Source organism: Microcebus murinus, unplaced genomic scaffold, assembly GCF_040939455.1.
Source record: "Microcebus murinus isolate Inina unplaced genomic scaffold, M.murinus_Inina_mat1.0 scaf015_hap2_Mmur4.0, whole genome shotgun sequence".
In the NCBI taxonomy this organism is placed as follows: domain Eukaryota; kingdom Metazoa; phylum Chordata; class Mammalia; order Primates; family Cheirogaleidae; genus Microcebus; species Microcebus murinus.
Window position 1 is genome coordinate 19,593 of NW_027438961.1, and position 22,083 is coordinate 41,675.

The 22,083-nt window shown below is 62.7% G+C and overlaps 5 non-coding genes across 5 annotated transcripts; all 5 read right to left on the reverse strand.

The window, feature by feature from the left end:
* Positions 1 to 2,575: 2,575 nt before the first annotated feature.
* Positions 2,576 to 2,694, reverse strand: LOC142867349 (5S ribosomal RNA). Its single transcript, XR_012916971.1, has one exon. It is a non-coding gene; the product is annotated as a 5S ribosomal RNA (ribosomal RNA).
* A 3,812-nt stretch (positions 2,695 to 6,506) lies between these two features.
* Positions 6,507 to 6,625, reverse strand: LOC142867360 (5S ribosomal RNA). The gene has a single exon (XR_012916972.1). It is a non-coding gene; the product is annotated as a 5S ribosomal RNA (ribosomal RNA).
* A 3,810-nt stretch (positions 6,626 to 10,435) lies between these two features.
* LOC142867371 (5S ribosomal RNA) lies at positions 10,436 to 10,554 on the reverse strand. Its single transcript, XR_012916973.1, has one exon. It is a non-coding gene; the product is annotated as a 5S ribosomal RNA (ribosomal RNA).
* A 3,810-nt stretch (positions 10,555 to 14,364) lies between these two features.
* Positions 14,365 to 14,483, reverse strand: LOC142867382 (5S ribosomal RNA). The gene has a single exon (XR_012916974.1). It is a non-coding gene; the product is annotated as a 5S ribosomal RNA (ribosomal RNA).
* A 3,809-nt stretch (positions 14,484 to 18,292) lies between these two features.
* On the reverse strand, positions 18,293 to 18,411 carry LOC142867393 (5S ribosomal RNA). The gene has a single exon (XR_012916975.1). It is a non-coding gene; the product is annotated as a 5S ribosomal RNA (ribosomal RNA).
* Between the last annotated feature and the right edge of the window lie 3,672 nt (positions 18,412 to 22,083).

The following is a 22,083-nucleotide window of genomic DNA, read 5'->3' on the forward strand; positions in this document are numbered from 1 at the left end:
GGAGGATCAGGCTGAAGCTGGGACTTGGCCTCAAAGTGTCCCCTCGCATGGCCACCCCCTTCCCCTTCCTGCTCCTCTACTCCTGGTGCCCCTCCATCCAGGGGCCAGACCTTAAAGAGTCACCGCAAGAGAATCCTGGTCCCAAAGGAGCCTTCTGGGGGACCGGTGCTGAGAGAGGTTGTGGGCATGGCCCGCTGGGGCTCTGCCCGACCCAGGGCTGAGAGATGCCACCTCCCAGCTCTGGGTCCCTGCAGGAAGTGTTGGCAAGCACAGGGCCGGTCCTCCAAAGGCCCAGGTGCAGGGAGCCCAGGCCAAGCAGCCTGTGGAAGAAGCCACTTGCCGTGCCACCCCGGGAACAGGACTGCAGGCCCCGGCCCTTCCCACCTCCTCCTCCTCCTCCTCCTCCTCCTCCTCCACCCCCCCGCCCCCCCCCACAGGGCACAGGGCTCAGAGACACCTCAGACTCTTGCTACCCAAAGTGCAAAGGGCATCAGTTGCTCCTCCAACCCCCCTCCCCCCGCCCAGCAGACCACGTTGTCCAGCCAGCCCCCGGGCCTCCCTGGGGTGCCCAGCACAAAAGTGCAGACACCCACCGGACCCTCAATCTCAGTTTTCGGATGTTTTTGCCACTCTAAGGACCCGCAGGCCAGCTGGGCCTTCGGGCAGGACAGAGAGCCCCGGAATCCGACGTGGAGAGCTGCGTGTACGTCCCCATCAGGAGGCGGTCCCCACCTCCGCGGCTCTCCCCTTGCGGGGAGCGGCAGCCCAGCCGGCAGCCGCAGGGCCTCAGGGAAGACACCAGGCTGGGCCCCCGCGGCACAGCGGGGGCACGTCCCCCGCACTCACGCGACTTAGGGACGGCTGCTGGAGACTGCTGCGGCCACCCTGCTGCCGGGTTTCTGGAGGGCTTCCTGGAAGCAGCGTCCACACCAAGCCCTTGGAAGGCCCAGGCGACGGAGGAGCCGGTCAGGCAGGGGCCGAGGACGGTGAGAGGCCGGGCGGGCGGGAAGGAGCATGTCAGGCAGGGGCAGAGGACGGTGACCGGCCGGGCGGGGAGGAGCCGGTCAGGCGGGGGCCCAGGACAGTGACGGGCCTGGCCGGGGAGGAGTGCGTCAGGCAGGGGCAGAGGAGACGGGCTGGGTAAGGGTTAGGGTTACAGTTAGGGCACAATTCACAATCGCAAAGACGTGGAAGCGACCCGAGTGCCCATCCATCCAGGAGTGCATCAATAAAATGTGGCGCGTGGACACCACGGAGTGCCATTCGGCTGTGAGGAGCAGCGGTGAGAGGGCGCCTCTCGTGTTCTCCTGGCCAGAGCTGGAACCCGTTCCAGTAGGCCAAGTATCCCAAGAATGGACACACGAGCACCACGTGAGCGCGCTCACCAGCAAATTGGTACGAACGGATGGACACCTAAGTGGACGGAGAGGAATCACCTTCATCGGGTGGGTGTCGGGCGGGTGGGGGGAGGGGAGGGGCATACACATCCATTAGGCATGGGGTGGGTGCGCACCGACTGGGGGATGGGCGCACTTGAAGCTCTGACCCGAGGGGGGAGGCTTGGAGAGGGCAAGGCACCCGACCTTAACATTGGTACCCCCACAATACGCTGGAACAACATGAGAGGTGTATGAATAAGAACACAGGGGGGGCCGGGCGCGGTGGCTCACGCCTGTAATCCTAGCTCTCTGGGAGGCCGAGGCGGGCGGATTGCTCCAGGTCAGGAGTTCGAAACCAGCCTGAGCAAGAGCGAGACCCCGTCTCTACTAAAAATAGAAAGAAATTAATTGGCCAACTAATATATATAGAAAAACACAGCCGGGCGTGGTGGTGCATGCCTGTAGTCCCAACTACTCGGGAGGCTGAGGCAGCAGGATTGCTTGAGCCCGGAGATTGAGGTTGCTGTGAGCTAGGCTGACGCCATGGCACTCACTCTAGCCTGGGCAGCAAAACGAGACTCTGTCTCAAAAAAAAAAAAAAAAAAAAAGAACACAGGGGGGAGGGCGGCACGGGCAACACATGTCACCTGAATACTTGTACTCCCATCATCTGCTTGAAAAGAGAGAGAAAAGAAAATGCAATCATAGAGGTAAGAGACACTTTTTAAAAATAATGAATCCGAAGAGAAAAGTAAAAGGAGGCCTGTGGAGCAGGTCTGGGTGTGACTCCGGATCCCCCAACATCAGGTGCCACCACCAAAGATTCCTGCGTGTAGCCCATAGAACCCCAAAAGCAACGGGACGAGTTCTGGTCACGTACTCCCTCAAAATGACATCCTGGCCTTCTTCTGGAACTCCCTCCCCTCTCAGACTCTCAAGGTTTCCTCCAGCGTGTCGGTTCCCACAGAGCAGACCTTTGGTCTGAGACCTGACAGTCCAGATGCCACGCATGCTGCCGCGTGGCGGCGGTGTCGCGGCTTGGGACAAGAGGAGGCCCCACGGTGCGGGCTGGGGCGCCAGGCACCGCGCGGGCGCTGAGGGTGGGGGTGACCCCCACCCCGGGCCGCCGCCGCGCTCCCAGAAAGGGGACAGAACAAGAGGCAAAAAAAAAAAAAAAAAAAAAAAAAAAAAGCAGCAGCCTGTGGCACCCGGTATTCCCAGGCGGTCTCCCATCCAAGTACTAACCAGGCCCGACCCTGCTTAGCTTCCGAGACCAGACGAGATCGGGGGCGTTCAGGGTGGTGTGGCCCTAGACGGCGGCGGAGGGCGCCCCTGCCCCGCTCAAGAAGCCGAGCCTCTCTGGGCTTCCCCGCCGCCGCCTCCCGCCCCAGGCCCCGCGCCGGGCCGGGCCGGTTGAGTTCTCCGGCCGGCCGGGTCCCGCGGGCTCCCAGGGACGGGGGTGATGGGCGGGGCGGGGCGGGGCGGGGCAGGGCGGGGGGCTGTCTCTCTCTACACACACACACACACACTCACACTCACTCACACTCACACAAGATGCGCCTCCACGGCTGGACTCGCCAAGGTGGAGCCCTCCCAGCCCCCCTCGTCTCCTCGCCCGGCCTCCTTCACCTACCCGCTGCCCACCCCCAGCGCGTGGCTGCCTGCCGCTGACTGCGCACGCGCGGGACGCTGGCCCTTTGACCCCAGCCAGGGGCCGCCCTCCCCCACAACCCCTTTCAGCTGCGCCCCCCTCCTCGCCCTGTGGGTGGGCTGCCGCCTATTCCCCCGGGCCAGGGCTGGGGCACAGCCAGTGTATGGGGCGTCTCTCTCTGGGGATGTGTCCCATGGGTGGGGTGGGGTGGCGTGGTTTGGGGGGCGCTGAAGAAATCAGTCCCCTCCATCTCCTACCTCTGGAAAACGCCCAAGCCCGTGGAGAACTGCCGGCACCGCTTCGTGGGGGCCGGGCCCTCCTCCGTGTCCTCCGGTGGCCCAGTCCAAGGGGCCTGGGCCTGGCCGGGGCTGCATTGGACCCCGACCACCCTGGCGTGTGGACTCGCTAAAAATCGGCCATTAGATATTGGATTCCAGCTTCCTGGAGGTCATTTCACTAATGAGTGCACCGGAAAGAGTTTCCTAATCCATCTGTGAGGGTGGCAACTGAAAGAGAATTTTAAAGCTGACAGAATAGGCGAGGGAAGGCATAGGAGATTTCCACACCCAGCAAGGAAGCCTTTCCCGAAATGGAAGAAAGAAACGAGCAAACAGAGACACCGGTAGCCCGCCCGGAAAAGAGTCTGCCCCTTAGAGAAAGCACCCTGACCAGGTTCACCCGTGGGTGGGTGGCGAGCTAGCGGCATTCAGAAGAGCGAGGCCCGCAGTCTGTGCGGAAGACACCTGCGCTCGGGTGTGTGTGGCGGCGCGATTCACAAGCAGCTCTAGATGTTAAACCAAGGAGAAGCCAGGGAGTTCCCAACGCCCCAGGTGTCCTCAGCCCACGACTGGCTGCTGTGGGAATGCGAAGCCCGGCTCCTTGTCTCAGAGCGGGGTTCCCAGGAGGATCAGGCTGAAGCTGGGACTTGGCCTCAAAGTGTCCCCTCGCATGGCCACCCCCTTCCCCTTCCTGCTCCTCTACTCCTGGTGCCCCTCCATCCAGGGGCCAGACCTTAAAGAGTCACCGCAAGAGAATCCTGGTCCCAAAGGAGCCTTCTGGGGGACCGGTGCTGAGAGAGGTTGTGGGCATGGCCCGCTGGGGCTCTGCCCGACCCAGGGCTGAGAGATGCCACCTCCCAGCTCTGGGTCCCTGCAGGAAGTGTTGGCAAGCACAGGGCCGGTCCTCCAAAGGCCCAGGTGCAGGGAGCCCAGGCCAAGCAGCCTGTGGAAGAAGCCACTTGCCGTGCCACCCCGGGAACAGGACTGCAGGCCCCGGCCCTTCCCACCTCCTCCTCCTCCTCCTCCTCCTCCTCCTCCACCCCCCCGCCCCCCCCCACAGGGCACAGGGCTCAGAGACACCTCAGACTCTTGCTACCCAAAGTGCAAAGGGCATCAGTTGCTCCTCCAACCCCCCTCCCCCCGCCCAGCAGACCACGTTGTCCAGCCAGCCCCCGGGCCTCCCTGGGGTGCCCAGCACAAAAGTGCAGACACCCACCGGACCCTCAATCTCAGTTTTCGGATGTTTTTGCCACTCTAAGGACCCGCAGGCCAGCTGGGCCTTCGGGCAGGACAGAGAGCCCCGGAATCCGACGTGGAGAGCTGCGTGTACGTCCCCATCAGGAGGCGGTCCCCACCTCCGCGGCTCTCCCCTTGCGGGGAGCGGCAGCCCAGCCGGCAGCCGCAGGGCCTCAGGGAAGACACCAGGCTGGGCCCCCGCGGCACAGCGGGGGCACGTCCCCCGCACTCACGCGACTTAGGGACGGCTGCTGGAGACTGCTGCGGCCACCCTGCTGCCGGGTTTCTGGAGGGCTTCCTGGAAGCAGCGTCCACACCAAGCCCTTGGAAGGCCCAGGCGACGGAGGAGCCGGTCAGGCAGGGGCCGAGGACGGTGAGAGGCCGGGCGGGCGGGAAGGAGCATGTCAGGCAGGGGCAGAGGACGGTGACCGGCCGGGCGGGGAGGAGCCGGTCAGGCGGGGGCCCAGGACAGTGACGGGCCTGGCCGGGGAGGAGTGCGTCAGGCAGGGGCAGAGGAGACGGGCTGGGTAAGGGTTAGGGTTACAGTTAGGGCACAATTCACAATCGCAAAGACGTGGAAGCGACCCGAGTGCCCATCCATCCAGGAGTGCATCAATAAAATGTGGCGCGTGGACACCACGGAGTGCCATTCGGCTGTGAGGAGCAGCGGTGAGAGGGCGCCTCTCGTGTTCTCCTGGCCAGAGCTGGAACCCGTTCCAGTAAGCCAAGTATCCCAAGAATGGACACACGAGCACCACGTGAGCGCGCTCACCAGCAAATTGGTACGAACGGATGGACACCTAAGTGGACGGAGAGGAATCACCTTCATCGGGTGGGTGTCGGGCGGGTGGGGGGAGGGGAGGGGCATACACATCCATTAGGCATGGGGTGGGTGCGCACCGACTGGGGGATGGGCGCACTTGAAGCTCTGACCCGAGGGGGGAGGCTTGGAGAGGGCAAGGCACCCGACCTTAACATTGGTACCCCCACAATACGCTGGAACAACATGAGAGGTGTATGAATAAGAACACAGGGGGGGCCGGGCGCGGTGGCTCACGCCTGTAATCCTAGCTCTCTGGGAGGCCGAGGCGGGCGGATTGCTCCAGGTCAGGAGTTCGAAACCAGCCTGAGCAAGAGCGAGACCCCGTCTCTACTAAAAATAGAAAGAAATTAATTGGCCAACTAATATATATAGAAAAACACAGCCGGGCGTGGTGGTGCATGCCTGTAGTCCCAACTACTCGGGAGGCTGAGGCAGCAGGATTGCTTGAGCCCGGAGATTGAGGTTGCTGTGAGCTAGGCTGACGCCATGGCACTCACTCTAGCCTGGGCAGCAAAACGAGACTCTGTCTCAAAAAAAAAAAAAAAAAAAAAAGAACACAGGGGGGAGGGCGGCACGGGCAACACATGTCACCTGAATACTTGTACTCCCATCATCTGCTTGAAAAGAGAGAGAAAAGAAAATGCAATCATAGAGGTAAGAGACACTTTTTAAAAATAATGAATCCGAAGAGAAAAGTAAAAGGAGGCCTGTGGAGCAGGTCTGGGTGTGACTCCGGATCCCCCAACATCAGGTGCCACCACCAAAGATTCCTGCGTGTAGCCCATAGAACCCCAAAAGCAACGGGACGAGTTCTGGTCACGTACTCCCTCAAAATGACATCCTGGCCTTCTTCTGGAACTCCCTCCCCTCTCAGACTCTCAAGGTTTCCTCCAGCGTGTCGGTTCCCACAGAGCAGACCTTTGGTCTGAGACCTGACAGTCCAGATGCCACGCATGCTGCCGCGTGGCGGCGGTGTCGCGGCTTGGGACAAGAGGAGGCCCCACGGTGCGGGCTGGGGCGCCAGGCACCGCGCGGGCGCTGAGGGTGGGGGTGACCCCCACCCCGGGCCGCCGCCGCGCTCCCAGAAAGGGGACAGAACAAGAGGCAAAAAAAAAAAAAAAAAAAAAAAAAAAAGCAGCAGCCTGTGGCACCCGGTATTCCCAGGCGGTCTCCCATCCAAGTACTAACCAGGCCCGACCCTGCTTAGCTTCCGAGACCAGACGAGATCGGGGGCGTTCAGGGTGGTGTGGCCCTAGACGGCGGCGGAGGGCGCCCCTGCCCCGCTCAAGAAGCCGAGCCTCTCTGGGCTTCCCCGCCGCCGCCTCCCGCCCCAGGCCCCGCGCCGGGCCGGGCCGGTTGAGTTCTCCGGCCGGCCGGGTCCCGCGGGCTCCCAGGGACGGGGGTGATGGGCGGGGCGGGGCGGGGCGGGGCAGGGCGGGGGGCTGTCTCTCTCTACACACACACACACACACTCACACTCACTCACACTCACACAAGATGCGCCTCCACGGCTGGACTCGCCAAGGTGGAGCCCTCCCAGCCCCCCTCGTCTCCTCGCCCGGCCTCCTTCACCTACCCGCTGCCCACCCCCAGCGCGTGGCTGCCTGCCGCTGACTGCGCACGCGCGGGACGCTGGCCCTTTGACCCCAGCCAGGGGCCGCCCTCCCCCACAACCCCTTTCAGCTGCGCCCCCCTCCTCGCCCTGTGGGTGGGCTGCCGCCTATTCCCCCGGGCCAGGGCTGGGGCACAGCCAGTGTATGGGGCGTCTCTCTCTGGGGATGTGTCCCATGGGTGGGGTGGGGTGGCGTGGTTTGGGGGGCGCTGAAGAAATCAGTCCCCTCCATCTCCTACCTCTGGAAAACGCCCAAGCCCGTGGAGAACTGCCGGCACCGCTTCGTGGGGGCCGGGCCCTCCTCCGTGTCCTCCGGTGGCCCAGTCCAAGGGGCCTGGGCCTGGCCGGGGCTGCATTGGACCCCGACCACCCTGGCGTGTGGACTCGCTAAAAATCGGCCATTAGATATTGGATTCCAGCTTCCTGGAGGTCATTTCACTAATGAGTGCACCGGAAAGAGTTTCCTAATCCATCTGTGAGGGTGGCAACTGAAAGAGAATTTTAAAGCTGACAGAATAGGCGAGGGAAGGCATAGGAGATTTCCACACCCAGCAAGGAAGCCTTTCCCGAAATGGAAGAAAGAAACGAGCAAACAGAGACACCGGTAGCCCGCCCGGAAAAGAGTCTGCCCCTTAGAGAAAGCACCCTGACCAGGTTCACCCGTGGGTGGGTGGCGAGCTAGCGGCATTCAGAAGAGCGAGGCCCGCAGTCTGTGCGGAAGACACCTGCGCTCGGGTGTGTGTGGCGGCGCGATTCACAAGCAGCTCTAGATGTTAAACCAAGGAGAAGCCAGGGAGTTCCCAACGCCCCAGGTGTCCTCAGCCCACGACTGGCTGCTGTGGGAATGCGAAGCCCGGCTCCTTGTCTCAGAGCGGGGTTCCCAGGAGGATCAGGCTGAAGCTGGGACTTGGCCTCAAAGTGTCCCCTCGCATGGCCACCCCCTTCCCCTTCCTGCTCCTCTACTCCTGGTGCCCCTCCATCCAGGGGCCAGACCTTAAAGAGTCACCGCAAGAGAATCCTGGTCCCAAAGGAGCCTTCTGGGGGACCGGTGCTGAGAGAGGTTGTGGGCATGGCCCGCTGGGGCTCTGCCCGACCCAGGGCTGAGAGATGCCACCTCCCAGCTCTGGGTCCCTGCAGGAAGTGTTGGCAAGCACAGGGCCGGTCCTCCAAAGGCCCAGGTGCAGGGAGCCCAGGCCAAGCAGCCTGTGGAAGAAGCCACTTGCCGTGCCACCCCGGGAACAGGACTGCAGGCCCCGGCCCTTCCCACCTCCTCCTCCTCCTCCTCCTCCTCCTCCTCCACCCCCCCGCCCCCCCCCACAGGGCACAGGGCTCAGAGACACCTCAGACTCTTGCTACCCAAAGTGCAAAGGGCATCAGTTGCTCCTCCAACCCCCCTCCCCCCGCCCAGCAGACCACGTTGTCCAGCCAGCCCCCGGGCCTCCCTGGGGTGCCCAGCACAAAAGTGCAGACACCCACCGGACCCTCAATCTCAGTTTTCGGATGTTTTTGCCACTCTAAGGACCCGCAGGCCAGCTGGGCCTTCGGGCAGGACAGAGAGCCCCGGAATCCGACGTGGAGAGCTGCGTGTACGTCCCCATCAGGAGGCGGTCCCCACCTCCGCGGCTCTCCCCTTGCGGGGAGCGGCAGCCCAGCCGGCAGCCGCAGGGCCTCAGGGAAGACACCAGGCTGGGCCCCCGCGGCACAGCGGGGGCACGTCCCCCGCACTCACGCGACTTAGGGACGGCTGCTGGAGACTGCTGCGGCCACCCTGCTGCCGGGTTTCTGGAGGGCTTCCTGGAAGCAGCGTCCACACCAAGCCCTTGGAAGGCCCAGGCGACGGAGGAGCCGGTCAGGCAGGGGCCGAGGACGGTGAGAGGCCGGGCGGGCGGGAAGGAGCATGTCAGGCAGGGGCAGAGGACGGTGACCGGCCGGGCGGGGAGGAGCCGGTCAGGCGGGGGCCCAGGACAGTGACGGGCCTGGCCGGGGAGGAGTGCGTCAGGCAGGGGCAGAGGAGACGGGCTGGGTAAGGGTTAGGGTTACAGTTAGGGCACAATTCACAATCGCAAAGACGTGGAAGCGACCCGAGTGCCCATCCATCCAGGAGTGCATCAATAAAATGTGGCGCGTGGACACCACGGAGTGCCATTCGGCTGTGAGGAGCAGCGGTGAGAGGGCGCCTCTCGTGTTCTCCTGGCCAGAGCTGGAACCCGTTCCAGTAGGCCAAGTATCCCAAGAATGGACACACGAGCACCACGTGAGCGCGCTCACCAGCAAATTGGTACGAACGGATGGACACCTAAGTGGACGGAGAGGAATCACCTTCATCGGGTGGGTGTCGGGCGGGTGGGGGGAGGGGAGGGGCATACACATCCATTAGGCATGGGGTGGGTGCGCACCGACTGGGGGATGGGCGCACTTGAAGCTCTGACCCGAGGGGGGAGGCTTGGAGAGGGCAAGGCACCCGACCTTAACATTGGTACCCCCACAATACGCTGGAACAACATGAGAGGTGTATGAATAAGAACACAGGGGGGGCCGGGCGCGGTGGCTCACGCCTGTAATCCTAGCTCTCTGGGAGGCCGAGGCGGGCGGATTGCTCCAGGTCAGGAGTTCGAAACCAGCCTGAGCAAGAGCGAGACCCCGTCTCTACTAAAAATAGAAAGAAATTAATTGGCCAACTAATATATATAGAAAAACACAGCCGGGCGTGGTGGTGCATGCCTGTAGTCCCAACTACTCGGGAGGCTGAGGCAGCAGGATTGCTTGAGCCCGGAGATTGAGGTTGCTGTGAGCTAGGCTGACGCCATGGCACTCACTCTAGCCTGGGCAGCAAAACGAGACTCTGTCTCAAAAAAAAAAAAAAAAAAAAGAACACAGGGGGGAGGGCGGCACGGGCAACACATGTCACCTGAATACTTGTACTCCCATCATCTGCTTGAAAAGAGAGAGAAAAGAAAATGCAATCATAGAGGTAAGAGACACTTTTTAAAAATAATGAATCCGAAGAGAAAAGTAAAAGGAGGCCTGTGGAGCAGGTCTGGGTGTGACTCCGGATCCCCCAACATCAGGTGCCACCACCAAAGATTCCTGCGTGTAGCCCATAGAACCCCAAAAGCAACGGGACGAGTTCTGGTCACGTACTCCCTCAAAATGACATCCTGGCCTTCTTCTGGAACTCCCTCCCCTCTCAGACTCTCAAGGTTTCCTCCAGCGTGTCGGTTCCCACAGAGCAGACCTTTGGTCTGAGACCTGACAGTCCAGATGCCACGCATGCTGCCGCGTGGCGGCGGTGTCGCGGCTTGGGACAAGAGGAGGCCCCACGGTGCGGGCTGGGGCGCCAGGCACCGCGCGGGCGCTGAGGGTGGGGGTGACCCCCACCCCGGGCCGCCGCCGCGCTCCCAGAAAGGGGACAGAACAAGAGGCAAAAAAAAAAAAAAAAAAAAAAAAAAAAGCAGCAGCCTGTGGCACCCGGTATTCCCAGGCGGTCTCCCATCCAAGTACTAACCAGGCCCGACCCTGCTTAGCTTCCGAGACCAGACGAGATCGGGGGCGTTCAGGGTGGTGTGGCCCTAGACGGCGGCGGAGGGCGCCCCTGCCCCGCTCAAGAAGCCGAGCCTCTCTGGGCTTCCCCGCCGCCGCCTCCCGCCCCAGGCCCCGCGCCGGGCCGGGCCGGTTGAGTTCTCCGGCCGGCCGGGTCCCGCGGGCTCCCAGGGACGGGGGTGATGGGCGGGGCGGGGCGGGGCGGGGCAGGGCGGGGGGCTGTCTCTCTCTACACACACACACACACACTCACACTCACTCACACTCACACAAGATGCGCCTCCACGGCTGGACTCGCCAAGGTGGAGCCCTCCCAGCCCCCCTCGTCTCCTCGCCCGGCCTCCTTCACCTACCCGCTGCCCACCCCCAGCGCGTGGCTGCCTGCCGCTGACTGCGCACGCGCGGGACGCTGGCCCTTTGACCCCAGCCAGGGGCCGCCCTCCCCCACAACCCCTTTCAGCTGCGCCCCCCTCCTCGCCCTGTGGGTGGGCTGCCGCCTATTCCCCCGGGCCAGGGCTGGGGCACAGCCAGTGTATGGGGCGTCTCTCTCTGGGGATGTGTCCCATGGGTGGGGTGGGGTGGCGTGGTTTGGGGGGCGCTGAAGAAATCAGTCCCCTCCATCTCCTACCTCTGGAAAACGCCCAAGCCCGTGGAGAACTGCCGGCACCGCTTCGTGGGGGCCGGGCCCTCCTCCGTGTCCTCCGGTGGCCCAGTCCAAGGGGCCTGGGCCTGGCCGGGGCTGCATTGGACCCCGACCACCCTGGCGTGTGGACTCGCTAAAAATCGGCCATTAGATATTGGATTCCAGCTTCCTGGAGGTCATTTCACTAATGAGTGCACCGGAAAGAGTTTCCTAATCCATCTGTGAGGGTGGCAACTGAAAGAGAATTTTAAAGCTGACAGAATAGGCGAGGGAAGGCATAGGAGATTTCCACACCCAGCAAGGAAGCCTTTCCCGAAATGGAAGAAAGAAACGAGCAAACAGAGACACCGGTAGCCCGCCCGGAAAAGAGTCTGCCCCTTAGAGAAAGCACCCTGACCAGGTTCACCCGTGGGTGGGTGGCGAGCTAGCGGCATTCAGAAGAGCGAGGCCCGCAGTCTGTGCGGAAGACACCTGCGCTCGGGTGTGTGTGGCGGCGCGATTCACAAGCAGCTCTAGATGTTAAACCAAGGAGAAGCCAGGGAGTTCCCAACGCCCCAGGTGTCCTCAGCCCACGACTGGCTGCTGTGGGAATGCGAAGCCCGGCTCCTTGTCTCAGAGCGGGGTTCCCAGGAGGATCAGGCTGAAGCTGGGACTTGGCCTCAAAGTGTCCCCTCGCATGGCCACCCCCTTCCCCTTCCTGCTCCTCTACTCCTGGTGCCCCTCCATCCAGGGGCCAGACCTTAAAGAGTCACCGCAAGAGAATCCTGGTCCCAAAGGAGCCTTCTGGGGGACCGGTGCTGAGAGAGGTTGTGGGCATGGCCCGCTGGGGCTCTGCCCGACCCAGGGCTGAGAGATGCCACCTCCCAGCTCTGGGTCCCTGCAGGAAGTGTTGGCAAGCACAGGGCCGGTCCTCCAAAGGCCCAGGTGCAGGGAGCCCAGGCCAAGCAGCCTGTGGAAGAAGCCACTTGCCGTGCCACCCCGGGAACAGGACTGCAGGCCCCGGCCCTTCCCACCTCCTCCTCCTCCTCCTCCTCCTCCTCCTCCACCCCCCCGCCCCCCCCCACAGGGCACAGGGCTCAGAGACACCTCAGACTCTTGCTACCCAAAGTGCAAAGGGCATCAGTTGCTCCTCCAACCCCCCTCCCCCCGCCCAGCAGACCACGTTGTCCAGCCAGCCCCCGGGCCTCCCTGGGGTGCCCAGCACAAAAGTGCAGACACCCACCGGACCCTCAATCTCAGTTTTCGGATGTTTTTGCCACTCTAAGGACCCGCAGGCCAGCTGGGCCTTCGGGCAGGACAGAGAGCCCCGGAATCCGACGTGGAGAGCTGCGTGTACGTCCCCATCAGGAGGCGGTCCCCACCTCCGCGGCTCTCCCCTTGCGGGGAGCGGCAGCCCAGCCGGCAGCCGCAGGGCCTCAGGGAAGACACCAGGCTGGGCCCCCGCGGCACAGCGGGGGCACGTCCCCCGCACTCACGCGACTTAGGGACGGCTGCTGGAGACTGCTGCGGCCACCCTGCTGCCGGGTTTCTGGAGGGCTTCCTGGAAGCAGCGTCCACACCAAGCCCTTGGAAGGCCCAGGCGACGGAGGAGCCGGTCAGGCAGGGGCCGAGGACGGTGAGAGGCCGGGCGGGCGGGAAGGAGCATGTCAGGCAGGGGCAGAGGACGGTGACCGGCCGGGCGGGGAGGAGCCGGTCAGGCGGGGGCCCAGGACAGTGACGGGCCTGGCCGGGGAGGAGTGCGTCAGGCAGGGGCAGAGGAGACGGGCTGGGTAAGGGTTAGGGTTACAGTTAGGGCACAATTCACAATCGCAAAGACGTGGAAGCGACCCGAGTGCCCATCCATCCAGGAGTGCATCAATAAAATGTGGCGCGTGGACACCACGGAGTGCCATTCGGCTGTGAGGAGCAGCGGTGAGAGGGCGCCTCTCGTGTTCTCCTGGCCAGAGCTGGAACCCGTTCCAGTAGGCCAAGTATCCCAAGAATGGACACACGAGCACCACGTGAGCGCGCTCACCAGCAAATTGGTACGAACGGATGGACACCTAAGTGGACGGAGAGGAATCACCTTCATCGGGTGGGTGTCGGGCGGGTGGGGGGAGGGGAGGGGCATACACATCCATTAGGCATGGGGTGGGTGCGCACCGACTGGGGGATGGGCGCACTTGAAGCTCTGACCCGAGGGGGGAGGCTTGGAGAGGGCAAGGCACCCGACCTTAACATTGGTACCCCCACAATACGCTGGAACAACATGAGAGGTGTATGAATAAGAACACAGGGGGGGCCGGGCGCGGTGGCTCACGCCTGTAATCCTAGCTCTCTGGGAGGCCGAGGCGGGCGGATTGCTCCAGGTCAGGAGTTCGAAACCAGCCTGAGCAAGAGCGAGACCCCGTCTCTACTAAAAATAGAAAGAAATTAATTGGCCAACTAATATATATAGAAAAACACAGCCGGGCGTGGTGGTGCATGCCTGTAGTCCCAACTACTCGGGAGGCTGAGGCAGCAGGATTGCTTGAGCCCGGAGATTGAGGTTGCTGTGAGCTAGGCTGACGCCATGGCACTCACTCTAGCCTGGGCAGCAAAACGAGACTCTGTCTCAAAAAAAAAAAAAAAAAAAAAGAACACAGGGGGGAGGGCGGCACGGGCAACACATGTCACCTGAATACTTGTACTCCCATCATCTGCTTGAAAAGAGAGAGAAAAGAAAATGCAATCATAGAGGTAAGAGACACTTTTTAAAAATAATGAATCCGAAGAGAAAAGTAAAAGGAGGCCTGTGGAGCAGGTCTGGGTGTGACTCCGGATCCCCCAACATCAGGTGCCACCACCAAAGATTCCTGCGTGTAGCCCATAGAACCCCAAAAGCAACGGGACGAGTTCTGGTCACGTACTCCCTCAAAATGACATCCTGGCCTTCTTCTGGAACTCCCTCCCCTCTCAGACTCTCAAGGTTTCCTCCAGCGTGTCGGTTCCCACAGAGCAGACCTTTGGTCTGAGACCTGACAGTCCAGATGCCACGCATGCTGCCGCGTGGCGGCGGTGTCGCGGCTTGGGACAAGAGGAGGCCCCACGGTGCGGGCTGGGGCGCCAGGCACCGCGCGGGCGCTGAGGGTGGGGGTGACCCCCACCCCGGGCCGCCGCCGCGCTCCCAGAAAGGGGACAGAACAAGAGGCAAAAAAAAAAAAAAAAAAAAAAAAAAAGCAGCAGCCTGTGGCACCCGGTATTCCCAGGCGGTCTCCCATCCAAGTACTAACCAGGCCCGACCCTGCTTAGCTTCCGAGACCAGACGAGATCGGGGGCGTTCAGGGTGGTGTGGCCCTAGACGGCGGCGGAGGGCGCCCCTGCCCCGCTCAAGAAGCCGAGCCTCTCTGGGCTTCCCCGCCGCCGCCTCCCGCCCCAGGCCCCGCGCCGGGCCGGGCCGGTTGAGTTCTCCGGCCGGCCGGGTCCCGCGGGCTCCCAGGGACGGGGGTGATGGGCGGGGCGGGGCGGGGCGGGGCAGGGCGGGGGGCTGTCTCTCTCTACACACACACACACACACTCACACTCACTCACACTCACACAAGATGCGCCTCCACGGCTGGACTCGCCAAGGTGGAGCCCTCCCAGCCCCCCTCGTCTCCTCGCCCGGCCTCCTTCACCTACCCGCTGCCCACCCCCAGCGCGTGGCTGCCTGCCGCTGACTGCGCACGCGCGGGACGCTGGCCCTTTGACCCCAGCCAGGGGCCGCCCTCCCCCACAACCCCTTTCAGCTGCGCCCCCCTCCTCGCCCTGTGGGTGGGCTGCCGCCTATTCCCCCGGGCCAGGGCTGGGGCACAGCCAGTGTATGGGGCGTCTCTCTCTGGGGATGTGTCCCATGGGTGGGGTGGGGTGGCGTGGTTTGGGGGGCGCTGAAGAAATCAGTCCCCTCCATCTCCTACCTCTGGAAAACGCCCAAGCCCGTGGAGAACTGCCGGCACCGCTTCGTGGGGGCCGGGCCCTCCTCCGTGTCCTCCGGTGGCCCAGTCCAAGGGGCCTGGGCCTGGCCGGGGCTGCATTGGACCCCGACCACCCTGGCGTGTGGACTCGCTAAAAATCGGCCATTAGATATTGGATTCCAGCTTCCTGGAGGTCATTTCACTAATGAGTGCACCGGAAAGAGTTTCCTAATCCATCTGTGAGGGTGGCAACTGAAAGAGAATTTTAAAGCTGACAGAATAGGCGAGGGAAGGCATAGGAGATTTCCACACCCAGCAAGGAAGCCTTTCCCGAAATGGAAGAAAGAAACGAGCAAACAGAGACACCGGTAGCCCGCCCGGAAAAGAGTCTGCCCCTTAGAGAAAGCACCCTGACCAGGTTCACCCGTGGGTGGGTGGCGAGCTAGCGGCATTCAGAAGAGCGAGGCCCGCAGTCTGTGCGGAAGACACCTGCGCTCGGGTGTGTGTGGCGGCGCGATTCACAAGCAGCTCTAGATGTTAAACCAAGGAGAAGCCAGGGAGTTCCCAACGCCCCAGGTGTCCTCAGCCCACGACTGGCTGCTGTGGGAATGCGAAGCCCGGCTCCTTGTCTCAGAGCGGGGTTCCCAGGAGGATCAGGCTGAAGCTGGGACTTGGCCTCAAAGTGTCCCCTCGCATGGCCACCCCCTTCCCCTTCCTGCTCCTCTACTCCTGGTGCCCCTCCATCCAGGGGCCAGACCTTAAAGAGTCACCGCAAGAGAATCCTGGTCCCAAAGGAGCCTTCTGGGGGACCGGTGCTGAGAGAGGTTGTGGGCATGGCCCGCTGGGGCTCTGCCCGACCCAGGGCTGAGAGATGCCACCTCCCAGCTCTGGGTCCCTGCAGGAAGTGTTGGCAAGCACAGGGCCGGTCCTCCAAAGGCCCAGGTGCAGGGAGCCCAGGCCAAGCAGCCTGTGGAAGAAGCCACTTGCCGTGCCACCCCGGGAACAGGACTGCAGGCCCCGGCCCTTCCCACCTCCTCCTCCTCCTCCTCCTCCTCCTCCTCCACCCCCCCGCCCCCCCCCACAGGGCACAGGGCTCAGAGACACCTCAGACTCTTGCTACCCAAAGTGCAAAGGGCATCAGTTGCTCCTCCAACCCCCCTCCCCCCGCCCAGCAGACCACGTTGTCCAGCCAGCCCCCGGGCCTCCCTGGGGTGCCCAGCACAAAAGTGCAGACACCCACCGGACCCTCAATCTCAGTTTTCGGATGTTTTTGCCACTCTAAGGACCCGCAGGCCAGCTGGGCCTTCGGGCAGGACAGAGAGCCCCGGAATCCGACGTGGAGAGCTGCGTGTACGTCCCCATCAGGAGGCGGTCCCCACCTCCGCGGCTCTCCCCTTGCGGGGAGCGGCAGCCCAGCCGGCAGCCGCAGGGCCTCAGGGAAGACACCAGGCTGGGCCCCCGCGGCACAGCGGGGGCACGTCCCCCGCACTCACGCGACTTAGGGACGGCTGCTGGAGACTGCTGCGGCCACCCTGCTGCCGGGTTTCTGGAGGGCTTCCTGGAAGCAGCGTCCACACCAAGCCCTTGGAAGGCCCAGGCGACGGAGGAGCCGGTCAGGCAGGGGCCGAGGACGGTGAGAGGCCGGGCGGGCGGGAAGGAGCATGTCAGGCAGGGGCAGAGGACGGTGACCGGCCGGGCGGGGAGGAGCCGGTCAGGCGGGGGCCCAGGACAGTGACGGGCCTGGCCGGGGAGGAGTGCGTCAGGCAGGGGCAGAGGAGACGGGCTGGGTAAGGGTTAGGGTTACAGTTAGGGCACAATTCACAATCGCAAAGACGTGGAAGCGACCCGAGTGCCCATCCATCCAGGAGTGCATCAATAAAATGTGGCGCGTGGACACCACGGAGTGCCATTCGGCTGTGAGGAGCAGCGGTGAGAGGGCGCCTCTCGTGTTCTCCTGGCCAGAGCTGGAACCCGTTCCAGTAGGCCAAGTATCCCAAGAATGGACACACGAGCACCACGTGAGCGCGCTCACCAGCAAATTGGTACGAACGGATGGACACCTAAGTGGACGGAGAGGAATCACCTTCATCGGGTGGGTGTCGGGCGGGTGGGGGGAGGGGAGGGGCATACACATCCATTAGGCATGGGGTGGGTGCGCACCGACTGGGGGATGGGCGCACTTGAAGCTCTGACCCGAGGGGGGAGGCTTGGAGAGGGCAAGGCACCCGACCTTAACATTGGTACCCCCACAATACGCTGGAACAACATGAGAGGTGTATGAATAAGAACACAGGGGGGGCCGGGCGCGGTGGCTCACGCCTGTAATCCTAGCTCTCTGGGAGGCCGAGGCGGGCGGATTGCTCCAGGTCAGGAGTTCGAAACCAGCCTGAGCAAGAGCGAGACCCCGTCTCTACTAAAAATAGAAAGAAATTAATTGGCCAACTAATATATATAGAAAAACACAGCCGGGCGTGGTGGTGCATGCCTGTAGTCCCAACTACTCGGGAGGCTGAGGCAGCAGGATTGCTTGAGCCCGGAGATTGAGGTTGCTGTGAGCTAGGCTGATGCCATGGCACTCACTCTAGCCTGGGCAGCAAAACGAGACTCTGTCTCAAAAAAAAAAAAAAAAAAAAAGAACACAGGGGGGAGGGCGGCACGGGCAACACATGTCACCTGAATACTTGTACTCCCATCATCTGCTTGAAAAGAGAGAGAAAAGAAAATGCAATCATAGAGGTAAGAGACACTTTTTAAAAATAATGAATCCGAAGAGAAAAGTAAAAGGAGGCCTGTGGAGCAGGTCTGGGTGTGACTCCGGATCCCCCAACATCAGGTGCCACCACCAAAGATTCCTGCGTGTAGCCCATAGAACCCCAAAAGCAACGGGACGAGTTCTGGTCACGTACTCCCTCAAAATGACATCCTGGCCTTCTTCTGGAACTCCCTCCCCTCTCAGACTCTCAAGGTTTCCTCCAGCGTGTCGGTTCCCACAGAGCAGACCTTTGGTCTGAGACCTGACAGTCCAGATGCCACGCATGCTGCCGCGTGGCGGCGGTGTCGCGGCTTGGGACAAGAGGAGGCCCCACGGTGCGGGCTGGGGCGCCAGGCACCGCGCGGGCGCTGAGGGTGGGGGTGACCCCCACCCCGGGCCGCCGCCGCGCTCCCAGAAAGGGGACAGAACAAGAGGCAAAAAAAAAAAAAAAAAAAAAAAAAAGCAGCAGCCTGTGGCACCCGGTATTCCCAGGCGGTCTCCCATCCAAGTACTAACCAGGCCCGACCCTGCTTAGCTTCCGAGACCAGACGAGATCGGGGGCGTTCAGGGTGGTGTGGCCCTAGACGGCGGCGGAGGGCGCCCCTGCCCCGCTCAAGAAGCCGAGCCTCTCTGGGCTTCCCCGCCGCCGCCTCCCGCCCCAGGCCCCGCGCCGGGCCGGGCCGGTTGAGTTCTCCGGCCGGCCGGGTCCCGCGGGCTCCCAGGGACGGGGGTGATGGGCGGGGCGGGGCGGGGCGGGGCGGGGTGGGGGGCTGTCTCTCTATACACACACACACACACACTCACACTCACTCACACTCACACAAGATGCGCCTCCACGGCTGGACTCGCCAAGGTGGAGCCCTCCCAGCCCCCCTCGTCTCCTCGCCCGGCCTCCTTCACCTACCCGCTGCCCACCCCCAGCGCGTGGCTGCCTGCCGCTGACTGCGCACGCGCGGGACGCTGGCCCTTTGACCCCAGCCAGGGGCCGCCCTCCCCCACAACCCCTTTCAGCTGCGCCCCCCTCCTCGCCCTGTGGGTGGGCTGCCGCCTATTCCCCCGGGCCAGGGCTGGGGCACAGCCAGTGTATGGGGCGTCTCTCTCTGGGGATGTGTCCCATGGGTGGGGTGGGGTGGCGTGGTTTGGGGGGCGCTGAAGAAATCAGTCCCCTCCATCTCCTACCTCTGGAAAACGCCCAAGCCCGTGGAGAACTGCCGGCACCGCTTCGTGGGGGCCGGGCCCTCCTCCGTGTCCTCCGGTGGCCCAGTCCAAGGGGCCTGGGCCTGGCCGGGGCTGCATTGGACCCCGACCACCCTGGCGTGTGGACTCGCTAAAAATCGGCCATTAGATATTGGATTCCAGCTTCCTGGAGGTCATTTCACTAATGAGTGCACCGGAAAGAGTTTCCTAATCCATCTGTGAGGGTGGCAACTGAAAGAGAATTTTAAAGCTGACAGAATAGGCGAGGGAAGGCATAGGAGATTTCCACACCCAGCAAGGAAGCCTTTCCCGAAATGGAAGAAAGAAACGAGCAAACAGAGACACCGGTAGCCCGCCCGGAAAAGAGTCTGCCCCTTAGAGAAAGCACCCTGACCAGGTTCACCCGTGGGTGGGTGGCGAGCTAGCGGCATTCAGAAGAGCGAGGCCCGCAGTCTGTGCGGAAGACACCTGCGCTCGGGTGTGTGTGGCGGCGCGATTCACAAGCAGCTCTAGATGTTAAACCAAGGAGAAGCCAGGGAGTTCCCAACGCCCCAGGTGTCCTCAGCCCACGACTGGCTGCTGTGGGAATGCGAAGCCCGGCTCCTTGTCTCAGAGCGGGGTTCCCAGGAGGATCAGGCTGAAGCTGGGACTTGGCCTCAAAGTGTCCCCTCGCATGGCCACCCCCTTCCCCTTCCTGCTCCTCTACTCCTGGTGCCCCTCCATCCAGGGGCCAGACCTTAAAGAGTCACCGCAAGAGAATCCTGGTCCCAAAGGAGCCTTCTGGGGGACCGGTGCTGAGAGAGGTTGTGGGCATGGCCCGCTGGGGCTCTGCCCGACCCAGGGCTGAGAGATGCCACCTCCCAGCTCTGGGTCCCTGCAGGAAGTGTTGGCAAGCACAGGGCCGGTCCTCCAAAGGCCCAGGTGCAGGGAGCCCAGGCCAAGCAGCCTGTGGAAGAAGCCACTTGCCGTGCCACCCCGGGAACAGGACTGCAGGCCCCGGCCCTTCCCACCTCCTCCTCCTCCTCCTCCTCCTCCTCCTCCTCCACCCCCCCGCCCCCCCCCCACAGGGCACAGGGCTCAGAGACACCTCAGACTCTTGCTACCCAAAGTGCAAAGGGCATCAGTTGCTCCTCCAACCCCCCTCCCCCCGCCCAGCAGACCACGTTGTCCAGCCAGCCCCCGGGCCTCCCTGGGGTGCCCAGCACAAAAGTGCAGACACCCACCGGACCCTCAATCTCAGTTTTCGGATGTTTTTGCCACTCTAAGGACCCGCAGGCCAGCTGGGCCTTCGGGCAGGACAGAGAGCCCCGGAATCCGACGTGGAGAGCTGCGTGTACGTCCCCATCAGGAGGCGGTCCCCACCTCCGCGGCTCTCCCCTTGCGGGGAGCGGCAGCCCAGCCGGCAGCCGCAGGGCCTCAGGGAAGACACCAGGCTGGGCCCCCGCGGCACAGCGGGGGCACGTCCCCCGCACTCACGCGACTTAGGGACGGCTGCTGGAGACTGCTGCGGCCACCCTGCTGCCGGGTTTCTGGAGGGCTTCCTGGAAGCAGCGTCCACACCAAGCCCTTGGAAGGCCCAGGCGACGGAGGAGCCGGTCAGGCAGGGGCCGAGGACGGTGAGAGGCCGGGCGGGCGGGAAGGAGCATGTCAGGCAGGGGCAGAGGACGGTGACCGGCCGGGCGGGGAGGAGCCGGTCAGGCGGGGGCCCAGGACAGTGACGGGCCTGGCCGGGGAGGAGTGCGTCAGGCAGGGGCAGAGGAGACGGGCTGGGTAAGGGTTAGGGTTACAGTTAGGGCACAATTCACAATCGCAAAGACGTGGAAGCGACCCGAGTGCCCATCCATCCAGGAGTGCATCAATAAAATGTGGCGCGTGGACACCACGGAGTGCCATTCGGCTGTGAGGAGCAGCGGTGAGAGGGCGCCTCTCGTGTTCTCCTGGCCAGAGCTGGAACCCGTTCCAGTAAGCCAGGTATCCCAAGAATGGACACACGAGCACCACGTGAGCGCGCTCACCAGCAAATTGGTACGAACGGATGGACACCTAAGTGGACGGAGAGGAATCACCTTCATCGGGTGGGTGTCGGGCGGGTGGGGGGAGGGGAGGGGCATACACATCCATTAGGCATGGGGTGGGTGCGCACCGACTGGGGGATGGGCGCACTTGAAGCTCTGACCCGAGGGGGGAGGCTTGGAGAGGGCAAGGCACCCGACCTTAACATTGGTACCCCCACAATACGCTGGAACAACATGAGAGGTGTATGAATAAGAACACAGGGGGGGCCGGGCGCGGTGGCTCACGCCTGTAATCCTAGCTCTCTGGGAGGCCGAGGCGGGCGGATTGCTCCAGGTCAGGAGTTCGAAACCAGCCTGAGCAAGAGCGAGACCCCGTCTCTACTAAAAATAGAAAGAAATTAATTGGCCAACTAATATATATAGAAAAACACAGCCGGGCGTGGTGGTGCATGCCTGTAGTCCCAACTACTCGGGAGGCTGAGGCAGCAGGATTGCTTGAGCCCGGAGATTGAGGTTGCTGTGAGCTAGGCTGACGCCATGGCACTCACTCTAGCCTGGGCAGCAAAACGAGACTCTGTCTCAAAAAAAAAAAAAAAAAAAAAAAAAAGAACACAGGGGGGAGGGCGGCACGGGCAACACATGTCACCTGAATACTTGTACTCCCATCATCTGCTTGAAAAGAGAGAGAAAAGAAAATGCAATCATAGAGGTAAGAGACACTTTTTAAAAATAATGAATCCGAAGAGAAAAGTAAAAGGAGGCCTGTGGAGCAGGTCTGGGTGTGACTCCGGATCCCCCAACATCAGGTGCCACCACCAAAGATTCCTGCGTGTAGCCCATAGAACCCCAAAAGCAACGGGACGAGTTCTGGTCACGTACTCCCTCAAAATGACATCCTGGCCTTCTTCTGGAACTCCCTCCCCTCTCAGACTCTCAAGGTTTCCTCCAGCGTGTCGGTTCCCACAGAGCAGACCTTTGGTCTGAGACCTGACAGTCCAGATGCCACGCATGCTGCCGCGTGGCGGCGGTGTCGCGGCTTGGGACAA